Below are 12,608 nucleotides of genomic sequence, written 5' to 3'. Positions count from 1 at the left end.
CTCCAATAGTAGGCCCAACATATTCAAAGACTATTTTCTCAAAAGTGAGTTACAATCCACCCTGGCATGCTGTCAAGTAACTTCTGGGTCACATCCTGACTGATGGCAGCCCATTCTTGCTTAATCAATGCTTGGAGTTTGTCAGAGTTTGTGGGTTTTTGTTTGTCCACCCTCCTCTCGGGGATTGACCACAAGTTCTCAATGGGATTAAGGTCTGGGGAGTTTTGGCCATGGACCCAAAATATCGATGTTTTGTTCCCCGAGCAACTGAGTTGTCACTTTTACTTTTTGGCAAGGTGCTCCATCATGCTGGAAAAGGAATTGTTCGTCACCAAACTCTTCCTGGATGGTTGGGAGAAGTTGCTCTCGGAGGATGTGTTGGTACCATTCTTTATTCATGGCTGTGTTCTGAGGCAAAATTGTGAGTGAGCCCACCCCCTTGGCTGAGAAGCAACCCCACACATGAATTACATTTACATTACATTTAAGTTATTTAGCAGACGCTCTTATCCAGAGCGACTTACAAATTGGTGCATTCACCTTATGACATCCAGTGGAACAGCCACTTTACAATAGTGCATCTAAATATTTTAAGGGGGGTGAGAAGGATTACTTTATCCTATCCTAGGTATTCCTTAAAGAGGTGGGGTTTCAGGTGTCTCCGGAAGGTGGTGATTGACTCCGCTGTTCTGGCGTCGTGAGGGAGTTTGTTCCACCATTGGGGAGCCAGAGCAGCGAACAGTTTTGACTGGGCTGAGCGGGAACTGTACTTCCTCAGTGGTAGGGAGGCGAGCAGGCCAGAGGTGGATGAACGCAGTGCCCTTATTTGGGTGTAGGGCCTGATCAGAGCCTGGAGGTACTGAGGTGCCGTTCCCCTCACAGCTCCGTAGGCAAGCACCATGGTCTTGTAGCGGATGCGAGCTTCAACTGGAAGCCAGTGGAGAGCGGAGGAGCGGGGTGACGTGAGAGAACTTGGGAAGGTTGAACACTAGACGGGCTGCGGCGTTCTGGATGAGTTGTAGGGGTTTAATGGCACAGGCAGGGAGCCCAGCCAACAGCGAGTTGCAATAATCCAGACGGGAGATGACAAGTGCCTGGATTAGGACCTGCGCCGCTTCCTGTGTGAGGCAGGGTCGTACTCTGCGGATGTTGTAGAGCATGAACCTACAGGAACGGGCCACCGCCTTGATGTTAGTTGAGAACGACAGGGTGTTGTCCAGGATCACGCCAAGGTTCTTAGCGCTCTGGGAGGAGGACACAATGGAGTTGTCAACCGTGATGGCGAGATCATGGAACGGGCAGTCCTTCCCCGGGAGGAAGAGCAGCTCCGTCTTGCCGAAGTTCAGCTTGAGGTGGTGATCCGTCATCCACACTGATATGTCTGCCAGACATGCAGAGATGCGATTCGCCACCTGGTCATCAGAAGGGGGAAAGGAGAAGATTAATTGTGTGTCGTCTGCATAGCAATGATAGGAGAGACCATGTGAGGTTATGACAGAGCCAAGTGACTTGGTGTATAGCGAAAATAGGAGAGGGCCTAGAACAGAGCCCTGGGGGACACCAGTGGTGAGAGCGCGTGGTGAGGAGACAGATTCTCGCCACGCCACCTGGTAGGAGCGACCTGTCAGGTAGGACGCAATCCAAGCGTGGGCCGCGCCGGAGATGCCCAACTCGGAGAGGGTGGAGAGGAGGATCTGATGGTTCACAGTATCAAAGGCAGCCGATAGGTCTAGAAGGATGAGAGCAGAGGAGAGAGAGTTAGCTTTAGCGGTGCGGAGCGCCTCCGTGATACAGAGAAGAGCAGTCTCAGTTGAATGACTAGTCTTGAAACCTGACTGATTTGGATCAAGAAGATCATTCTGAGAGAGATAGCGGGAGAGCTGACCAAGGACGGCACGTTCAAGAGTTTTGGAGAGAAAAGAAAGAAGGGATACTGGTCTGTAGTTGTTGACATCGGAGGGATCGAGTGTAGGTTTTTTCAGAAGGGGTGCAACTCTCGCTCTCTTGAAGACAGAAGGGACGTAGCCAGCGGTCAGGGATAAGTTGATGAGCGAGGTGAGGTAAGGGAGAAGGTCTCCGGAAATGGTCTGGAGAAGAGAGGAGGGGATAGGGTCGAGCGGGCAGGTTGTTGGGCGGCCGGCCATCACAAGACGCGAGATTTCATCTGGAGAGAGAGGGGAGAAAGAGGTCAGAGCACAGGGTAGGGCAGTGTGAGCAGAACCAGCGGTGTCGTTTGACTTAGCAAACGAGGATCGGATGTCGTCGACCTTCTTTTCAAAATGGTTGACGAAGTCATCTGCAGAGAGGGAGGAGGGGGGGGGGGGAGGAGGATTCAGGAGGGAGGAGAAGGTGGCAAAGAGCTTCCTAGGGTTAGAGGCAGATGCTTGGAATTTAGAGTGGTAGAAAGTGGCTTTAGCAGCAGAGACAGAGGAGGAGAATGTAGAGAGGAGGGAATGAAAGGATGCCAGGTCCGCAGGGAGGCGAGTTTTCCTCCATTTCCGCTCGGCTGCCCGGAGCCCTGTTCTGTGAGCTCGCAATGAGTCGTCAAGCCACGGAGCGGGAGGGGAGGACCGAGCCGGCCTGGAAGATAGGGGACATAGAGAGTCAAAGGATGCAGAAAGGGAGGAGAGGAGGGTTGAGGAGGCAGAATCAGGAGATAGGTTGGAGAAGGTTTGAGCAGAGGGAAGAGATGATAGGATGGAAGAGGAGAGAGTAGCGGGGGAGAGAGAGCGAAGGTTGGGACGGCGCGATACCATCCGAGTAGGGGCAGTGTGGGAAGTGTTGGATGAGAGCGAGAGGGAAAAGGATACAAGGTAGTGGTCAGAGACTTGGAGGGGAGTTGCAATGAGGTTAGTGGAAAAACAGCATCTAGTAAAGATGAGGTCGAGCGTATTGCCTGCCTTGTGAGTAGGGGGGAAGGTGAGGGTGAGGTCAAAAGAGGAGAGGAGTGGAAAGAAGGAGGCAGAGAGGAATGAGTCAAAGGTAGACGTGGGGAGGTTAAAGTCGCCCAGAACTGTGAGAGGTGAGCCGTCCTCAGGAAAGGAGCTTATCAAGGCATCAAGCTCATTGATGAACTCTCCGAGGGGACCTGGAGGGCGATAAATGATAAGGATGTTAAGCTTGAAAGGGCTGGTAACTGTGACAGCATGAAATTCAAAGGAGGCGATAGACAGATGGGTAAAGGGAGAAAGAGAGAATGACCACTTGGGAGAGATAAGGATCCCGATGCCACCACCCCGCTGACCAGAAGCTCTCGGGGTGTGCGAGAACACGTGGGAGGACGAAGAGAGAGTAGTAGGAGTAGCAGTGTTATCTGTGGTGATCCATGTTTCTGTTAGTGCCAAGAAGTCGAGGGACTGGAGGGAGGCATAGGCTGAGATGAACTCTGCCTTGTTGGCTGCTGATCGGCAGTTCCAGAGGCTACCGGAGACCTGGAACTCCACGTGGGTCGTGCGCGCTGGGACCATCAGATTAGGGTGGCAGCGGCCACGCGGTGTGGAGCGCTTGTATGGTCTGTGCAGAATGAATGAATGGTCGCAGGATGCTTTACTGTTGGCATGACACAGGACTGATGGTAGTGCTCACCTTGTCTTCTCCGGACAAGCTTTTTTCCGGATGCCCCAAACAATCGGAAAGGGGATTTATCAGAGAAAATGACTTTACCCCAGTACCCCAGTCCTCACCTGTACCTTTTGCAGAATTTCAGTCTGTCCCTGATGTTTTTCCTGGAAACAAGTGGCTTCTTTGCTGCCCTTCTTGACACCAGGCCATCCTCCAAAAGTCTTTGCCTCACTGTGCGTGCAGATGCACTCACACCTGCCTGCTGCCATTCCTGAGAAAGCTCTGTACTGGTGGTGCTTCGATCCCGCAGCCGAATCAACTTTAGGAGACGGTCCTGGCGCTTGCTGGACTTTCTTGGGCGCCCTGAATCCTTCTTCACAACAATTGAACAGCTCTCCTTGAAGTTCTTGATGATCTGATAAATGGTTGATTTAGGTGCAATCTTACTGGCAGCAATATCTTTGCCTGTGAAGCCCTTTTTGTGCAAAGCAATGATGCAGGTAACCATGATTGACAGAGGAAGAACAATAATTCCAAGCACCACCCTCCCTTTGAAACTTACAGTCTGTTATTCGAACTCAATCAGCATGATAGAGTGATCTCCAGCCTTGTCCTCGTCAACACTCAGTCCTGTGTTAACGTGAGAATCACTGACATGATGTCAGCTGTTCCTTTTGTGGCAGGGCTGAAATGCAGGGGAAATGTTTTGGGGGGATTCAGTTCATTTGCATGGCAAATAGGGACTTTGCAATTAATCGCAATTCATCTGATCACTCTTCATAACATTCTGGACCATTGCAAATTGCCATCATACAAACTGAGGCAGTAGACTTTGTAGCTCTACTTCTATCCAATGTAGAAAACACTATTTAAAATGTTGCTACACAAGACCGATTTGAGCCAGTCGGTCACATATGTGTATTAAAGTTGTAAAAAGTTATTTGTATTTGGTCCTAGCGCGCAATGACAACAGGCTTGTGGCTGTACACACTACTTGGATGTGTTTGTTGTTTGCTTTGATTGTGTTTCAGATTATTTTGTGCCCAATAGAAATGAATAGTAAATAATGTATTGTGTCATTTTGGCGTTACTTTTATTGTAAATAAGAATATCATATGTTTCTAAACACTGCTACATTAATGTGGATGCTACCATGATTATGAATCGTGAATAATGAGTGAGAAAGTTACAGACACAGAAATATCATACCTCAAGACATGCTAACCTCTCACTATCTACTATGCTAACATATGGAATTGTTTTAAGATGGTCATACCAAGGATCATTTAGCTATTTGATTTAGAATTTTAGGTATTATTTTAATTATTGATGAAACATTGAATTTGGCTTTACTGCTATTAGCCCAAAGAAATACATGGAATAACAGATTCAGACATGGAAAAACAGATTAGTGTATTGCCCAAGTTGTTCAGATGCTATAGAAAAAAGTAATAAACAATGCTTGCAAAAGTTTGTAAAAATAGATACGATTCTGCAACCATGGAGGGGTAAATACTTGTCTATTTATGGAAAAATCACACTGATTAACTCTTTGGTGCTATCATAGTTTACTTACTTACAAATGGCGCTGCCTACTCCAGACAACTCGTTTTTTAAATCACATGAGCAAAGAATATTTCATTTTATTGGAATGCTAAGCAGGCAAAATTGAATGTGCCAATTTATAGAGTTTGGGAGGCTGCAATTATTAAACCTTAAACCTCTCACTTAAAGCTTCACTCATACATAAGTTATACTTAAACCCAAAATGGTTCTCAAGTAGATTATTAAGAAAGGCTCATCCCTTGTTCAGAAATTGCCTTTTTGCCTTCATACAGATTGCAACTTCAAATTTCCGACCAATTGAAAATGAAGCGTCTCACCTAGCCAACAGGAAATGGAAATGCGCAACGCCAAATGCTAATAGTACTCGATAAAACTCAAACTTTCATTAAAACACACATGCAGGGTACTCAATTAAAGCTACACTCATTGTGAATCGAGCCGACATGTCAGATTTTAAAAATGCTTTTCGGCAAAAGCATGAGAAGCTATTATCTGATAGCATGCACCCCCCGAAATACCTGAAGGGGACGTAAAACAAAAGAATTAGCGTAGCCGGCGCTACACAAAACGCAGAAATAAAATAGAAAACATTCATTACCTTTGACGAGCTTCTTTGTTGGCACTCCAATATGTCCCTTAAACATCACAATTGGGTCTTTTTTTTCGATTAATTCTGTCCATGTATACCCAAAATGTCCATTTATGAAGCCCCTGGGTCTCGACCCCGCCCTGTGCAACTGGGTACTGGACTTCCTGACGGGCCGCCCCCAGGTGGTGAGGGTAGGCAACAACATCTCCTCCCCGCTGATCCTCAACACGGGGGCCCCACAAGGGTGCGTTCCCTCTCCTGTACTCCCTGTTCACCCACGACTGCGTGGCCACGCACGCCTCCAACTCAATCATCAAGTTTGCGGACAACACAACAGTGGTAGGCTTGATTACCAACAACGACGAGACGGCCTACAGGGAGGAGGTGAGGGCCCTCGGAGTGTGGTGTCAGGAAAATAACCTCACACTCAACGTCAACAAAACTAAGGAGATGATTGTGGACTTCAGGAAACAGCAGAGGGAACACCCCCCTATCCACATCGATGGAACAGTAGTGGAGAGGGTAGCAAGTTTTAAGTTCCTCGGCATGCACATCACAGACAAACTGAATTGGTCCACTCACACTGACAGCGTCGTGAAGAAGGCGCAGCAGCGCCTCTTCAACCTCAGGAGGCTGAAGAAATTTGGCTTGTCACCAAAAGCACTCACAAACTTCTACAGATGCACAATCAAGAGCATCCTGGTGGGCTGTATCACCGCCTGGTACGGCAACTGCTCCGCCCTCAACCGTAAGGCTCTCCAGAGGGTAGTGAGGTCTGCACAATGCATCACCCGGGGCAAACTACCTGCCCTCCAGGACACCTACACCACCCGATGTTACAGGAAGGCCATAAAGATCATCAAGGACATCAACCACCCGAACCACTGCCTGTTCACCCCGCTATCATCCAGCAGGCGAGGTCAGTACAGGTGCATCAAAGCTGGGACCGAGAGCCTGAAAAACAGCTTCTATCTCAAGGCCATCAGACTGTTAAACAGCCACCACTAACATTGAGTGGCTGCTGCCAACACACTGTCATTGACACTGACCCAACTCCAGCCACTTTAATAATGGGAATTGATGGGAAATTATGTAAATATATCACTAGCCACTTTAAACAATGCTACCTTATATAATGTTACTTACCCTACATTATTCATCTCATATGCATACGTATATACTGTACTCTACATGACTGACTGCATCCTTATGTAATACATGTATCACTAGCCACTTTAACTATGCCACTTTGTTTACTTTGTCTACATACTCATCTCATATGTATATACTGTACTCGATACCATCTACTGTATGCTGCTCTGTACCATCACTCATTCAATTATCCTTATGTACATATTCTTTATCCCCTTACACTGTGTATAAGACAGTAGTTTTGGAATTGTTAGTTAGATTACTTGTTGGTTATCACTGCATTGTCGGAACTAGAAGCACAAGCATTTCGCTACACTCGCATTAACATCTGCTAACCATGTGTATGTGACAAATACAATTTGATTTAATTTGATTTGATTTGATTTGATTTGGCAAGTGGAAGAGGGAAAAGGTAGGGTTGTTTGTCTGCCATATATTGAAGTAACAAATTGGATGAAAATAATTGGCAAAGATAGAAAAATATACCAGTTTCATTTGAAAACAAAAATATTGATTGGAAACATCATAAAGGTTGCAAAATAAATGAGAAGAGATGTTCAATGTACCGATTCCATGGCACATGGTTTATGAACTGATACAAAAAACAACACTTGATTCAACACTGAGTTTTTCTATTTCAATTATTATACAAAATTCCTACCACAAACATAATGGTATATATAGTGTATGGGGAATACAACAATCTCAGCTTTGTAGATGTTGCTGCAAAGAGACAGAATCACTGGTTAATTTTTTTCTGGTATTGCCCCTATGTAGCTTGTTTCTGGTCACAGGTTCAGAAATGGTTTTAAAAAATCACAACATTAATTTAAAATGAACCTTACAAATAGCAGTGTTGGGTGATTTGTAAAGTCATGGTCAGTCAATAAATATATATTTTTTAAATATATTTTTTAAAACAACGTTGGGACGCAGCTCTTTAAAAACTCATATCTTTATCTTAATAGACAGAAAGGGGATTTTATTATGCTAATTAGATTTCCATGGGTTGCGGACATTGACTCTAGGGGGTTAACCACATTATAGACCACTGCCAGCCTGGATGTGCCTGCTGCCTGCTGACTCATACCTCACACTTACGGGAGACTGGAGAGAGTAGAGGAGAGATTGAGAAACCGAGAGAGAGAACCAGAGAGAATGAAACAGAGAAACAGAGAGAGAGAGAGAGGGACAGACAAATATGTCATATCAATAAAACATTTTGAATTTAATTTAAATTGGGGTAGGGGGGACAAGAGAGAAGATGAAAGATAGAAAGGGAGAGAAAAAAGACCATAGATTTCTGTCCCTTCTTCTCCTCTCATCCCACTGCCCATTGGCTGAATGATGGCTCTCAATAAGTTATGTGATGCTAGAGTATCACAGTGATTGATAGTGCCCCTGGGGAATCAATGGCATGCATACCTCAGAGAGGAGAATGCTTCATATCTCAGTGACAATAAATCAAATCAAATCAAAGTTTATTGGTCACATACACAGTTTAGTAGGTGTTATAGTGGTACATGCGAAATGCTGATGTTTTTAACTCCTAACAATGCAGTCAAATGTCAAGCAATTAAAATGTAAAGACAAAACAAAAGACAAGCAATCAAGAATGGTGGGAGGAATCCAATTAGCAACCCGAATAGCATTGTAGCAGTATCAAAATTCAATGTATACATATGTACACCGGAGGAATTTACAGTACCTTGTAAAAGTATTCATCCCCCTTGGCGTTTTTTCTTATTTTGTTGCATTACAAACTGTAATTTAAAAATATTTCTATTTGGATTTCATGTAATGGACATACACAAAATAGTCAAAATTGGTGAAGTGAAATGTAAAAAATAACTTGTTTCAAATAATAAATAAATACATGGAAAAGCGGTGCGTGCATATGCATTCGCCCCCTTTGCTATGAAGTCCCTAAATAAGATCTGGTGCAACCAATTACCTTCAGAAGTCACATAATTAGTTAGATTGCACACAGGTGGACTTTATTTAAGTGTCACATGATCTGTCACATGATCTCAGTTTAAATACACCTGTTCTGAAAGGCCCCAGAGTCTGCAACACCACTATGCAAGGGGCACTGCCAATCAAGTGGCACCATGGAGACCAAGTAGCTCTCCAAACAGGTCAGGGACAAAGTTGTGGAGAAGTACAGATCAGGGTTGGGTTCTAAAAAAATATACGAAACTTTAAACATCCCACGGAGGACCATTAAATCCATTATTAAAAAATGGAAAGAATATGGCACCACAACAAACCTGCCAAGAGTGGGCCGTCCACCAAAACTCAGGGACCAGGCAAGGAGGCCATTAATCAGAGAGTCATCAAAGAGACCAACGATAAAGAGCTACAAAGCTCCACAGTGGAGATGGTAATATCTGTCCGTAGGACCACTTTAAGCCGTACACCCCACAGCGCTGGGCTTTACGGAAGAGTGGCCAGAAAAAAAGCCATTGCTTAACCTTTCTAGTGCAGAGACAACATTCCGCTGAAAAGGCAGCGTGCAAAATTAATTTTTGTTTTTAGAAACATGTAACTTTCACACATTAACAATTCCAATACAGCAAATGGAAGATAATACTCTTGTTCATCTACCCACCGTGTCCGATTTAAAAAATGCTTTACAGCTAAAGCATGACATATGATTATGTTAGATCACCTTCAATTTAAAAAAACAGCCATTTTTCCAGCCAAAGATACGAGTCACAAAAATCAGAAATATAGATCAAATGAATCACTAACCTTTGATGATCTTCATCAGATGACACTCATAGGACATCATGTTACACAAGACATGTATGTTTTGTTCGATAATGTGCATATTTATATCCCAATATCTCAGTTTACATTGGCGCCTTACGTGCAGTAATGTTTTGATTCCATAACATCCGGTGATTTTGCAGAAAAACTAATAATAAATATTGATAAAATATACTAGTGTTATTCACAGAATTAAAGATGGACTTCTCCTTAATGCAAACTTTACGGAAAAAGCATAATCTGAGAACGGCGCTCAGAACCCAAAACAGCCAGAGTAAAATCTGCCATTTTGGATTCAACAAAGTCAGAAACAACACCATAAATATTCACTTACCTTTGATGATCTTCATCAGAAGGCACTCCCAGTAATCCCAGTTCGACAATAAATGACTGATTTGTTCCATAAAGTTCCATCAATAGCCACTTGTTGTTAGCGTGTTCAGCCCAGTAATCCATCTTCATGAGGCCCGAGCATTTCATCCAGACAAAAACTCAAAGTTCCGTTACAGCCCTTTAGAAACATGTCAAACGATGTAAGGAATCAATCGTTAGGATGTCTTTAACATAAAAAATCAATAATATTCCAACCGGAGAATTCCTTTGTCTTCAGAAAAAGCACTGGAACGAGAGGTAACTGTCGGGAGCGCGCGTCAGGAGACCAAGGCTCTCTGCCAGACCACTGACTCAAACAGGTCTCTTGAGCCCCTCCTTTATAGTAGAATCCTCATTCAAGTTTCAAAATACATTTGACATCTAGTGGAAGCCCTAGGAAGTGCAACCTCATCCATATCTCAATGTGCACTTAGTAGGCCAAGCTTTGAAAAACTACAAACCTCAATGTCCCACTTCCTGGTTGGATTTGTCTCAGGTTTTTGCCTGCCATATGAGTTCTGTTATACTCACAGACATCATTCAAACAGTTTTAGAAACGTCAGAGTGTTTTCTATCCAATAATAATAATGATATGCATATATTAGCATCTGGGACAGAGTAGGAGGCAGTTCACTCTGGGCACGTTATTCATCCAAAGTGAAAATGCTGCCCCATATCCCAAACAGGTTTTAAGCATATGTTCTCTTTTCAGTCTCCTCCATTTCCACTAACTGAAGTTAACTCTAAGAATAGTTTTTCTAATAATAGTGTAAAATTAACAGGACTTATTGAGGAAATTAAAATAATTAGGCCAGGGAAAACTCCAGGACAGGATGGCATACCAGCTGGGGTACAGTAGTTTGGACATACCTACTCATTCAAGAGTTTTTATTTATTTTTTATTGTTTTCTACATTGTAGAATAATAGTGAAGACATCATAACTATGAAATAACACATACACTAAAAAGTAACACTAAAAAGTGTCGAAAAATCGAAATATATTTGAAATTCTTCGAAGTAGTCACACTTTGCCTTGATGACAGAACTCATATGGCGAGAAAAAATCCAAACAGGAAGTGGGAAATCTGAGGTTTGTCGTTTTTGAACTCACTGCTATTGAATACACAGTGGGATATTGTTTTTTTGCACTTATCTCTCTTCAGGTTTCTCATGTGAAGGGGGGCCGGATGGGAGCTGTTTGACTAAGGGCTCTGCCTACAGCCTCATTCTCAGTCACTTGAGAGGTAGCTCTCGTTCCATTGCTTTTCTACAGACAATGGAATTCTCTGGAACATTATTGAACTTTTATGATAAAACATATCAAAGATTGATTCTATACTTAGTTTGACATGTTTCTTCAACCTGTAATATAACTTTTTGAACGTTTCGTCTGAATGGACCAGATCGCACTTTTTGATTTGGAACAAAACAAGCATTTATTGTGGGACTGCGATTCTTGGGAGTGCATTCTGATTAGGGATCATCTAAGGTAAGTGAATATTTATGATACTGTTTATGAATAATGTTGACTACCCAATATGGCGGATATTTCTCTGGCTGGTTTGGGCTCAGAGCGCCGTTCTCCGATTATGCTTTTTCCATAAAGTATTTTTGAAATCTGACACAACAGAAGTGTATCTAAAGTTCCATGTATAATAGTTGAATTTTCATCAACATTTATTATGAGTATTTCTGTGAATTCATGAGGCTCTCTGCAATATCACTGCATGTTTTGGAACTACTGAACATAACACGCAAATGTAAAATAAGATTTTTGGATATAAATATGAACTTTTCCCGAGCAAAACATACGTGTATTGTGTAACATGAATTCCTATGAGTGTCATCTGATGAAGATCATCAAAGGTTAGTGATTAATTTTATCTCTATTTGTGCTTTTTGTGACTCCTCTCTTTGGCTGGAAAAATGGCTGGGTTTTTCTGTGAGTTGGTGGTGACCTAACATAATCGTTTGTGGAGCTTTCGCCGTAAAGCATTTTTTAAATCAGACACGGTGGCTGGATTAATGAGAATTTTATCTTTAAAATGGTGCCTAATACTTGTATGTTTGAGGAATTGGATTTATGAGATTTCTGTTGCTTTGTATTTGGCGCCCTGCAATTTCATTGGCTGTTTGTGAGGGGTTCCGCCCAGTCCTAGACAGGTTAAAGTATTTTTCTTCCACATATAATATAGTAAACCAAGGTACTGAGCTTAGTTACGAACTTGGAGGGCACTATGGTGTTAAAAGCTAAGCTGTAGTCGATGAACAGCAGTCTCACATATGTGTTCCTCTTGTCCAGGTGGGATAGGGCAGTGCAACGGTGATTGCGTCGTCCATGGATTTGTTTGGGTGGTATGCAAATTATAGTGGATCGGGGGCATTGGTATGGTGGAGGTGAACTACCTACACAGTCTCTGACGTCCAACGAGCCATACAGGGTGATGCTTCTCAAACTGCACTGCCTCTTCTGGTCAAGAGAGTCAAATCAATCAGTCAAAGGACTCAAAATACAGTACTTGGAAGCATATAAAGTATTGAAGAGTTATGGAAAGGTGGTATAAATTGTCTGCCACACAGAATCCATCTGAGAGA

This window comes from Oncorhynchus gorbuscha, linkage group LG06 (assembly GCF_021184085.1).
Source record: "Oncorhynchus gorbuscha isolate QuinsamMale2020 ecotype Even-year linkage group LG06, OgorEven_v1.0, whole genome shotgun sequence".
Taxonomy (NCBI): Eukaryota; Metazoa; Chordata; class Actinopteri; order Salmoniformes; family Salmonidae; genus Oncorhynchus; species Oncorhynchus gorbuscha.
This window is presented reverse-complemented; position numbering follows the sequence as displayed.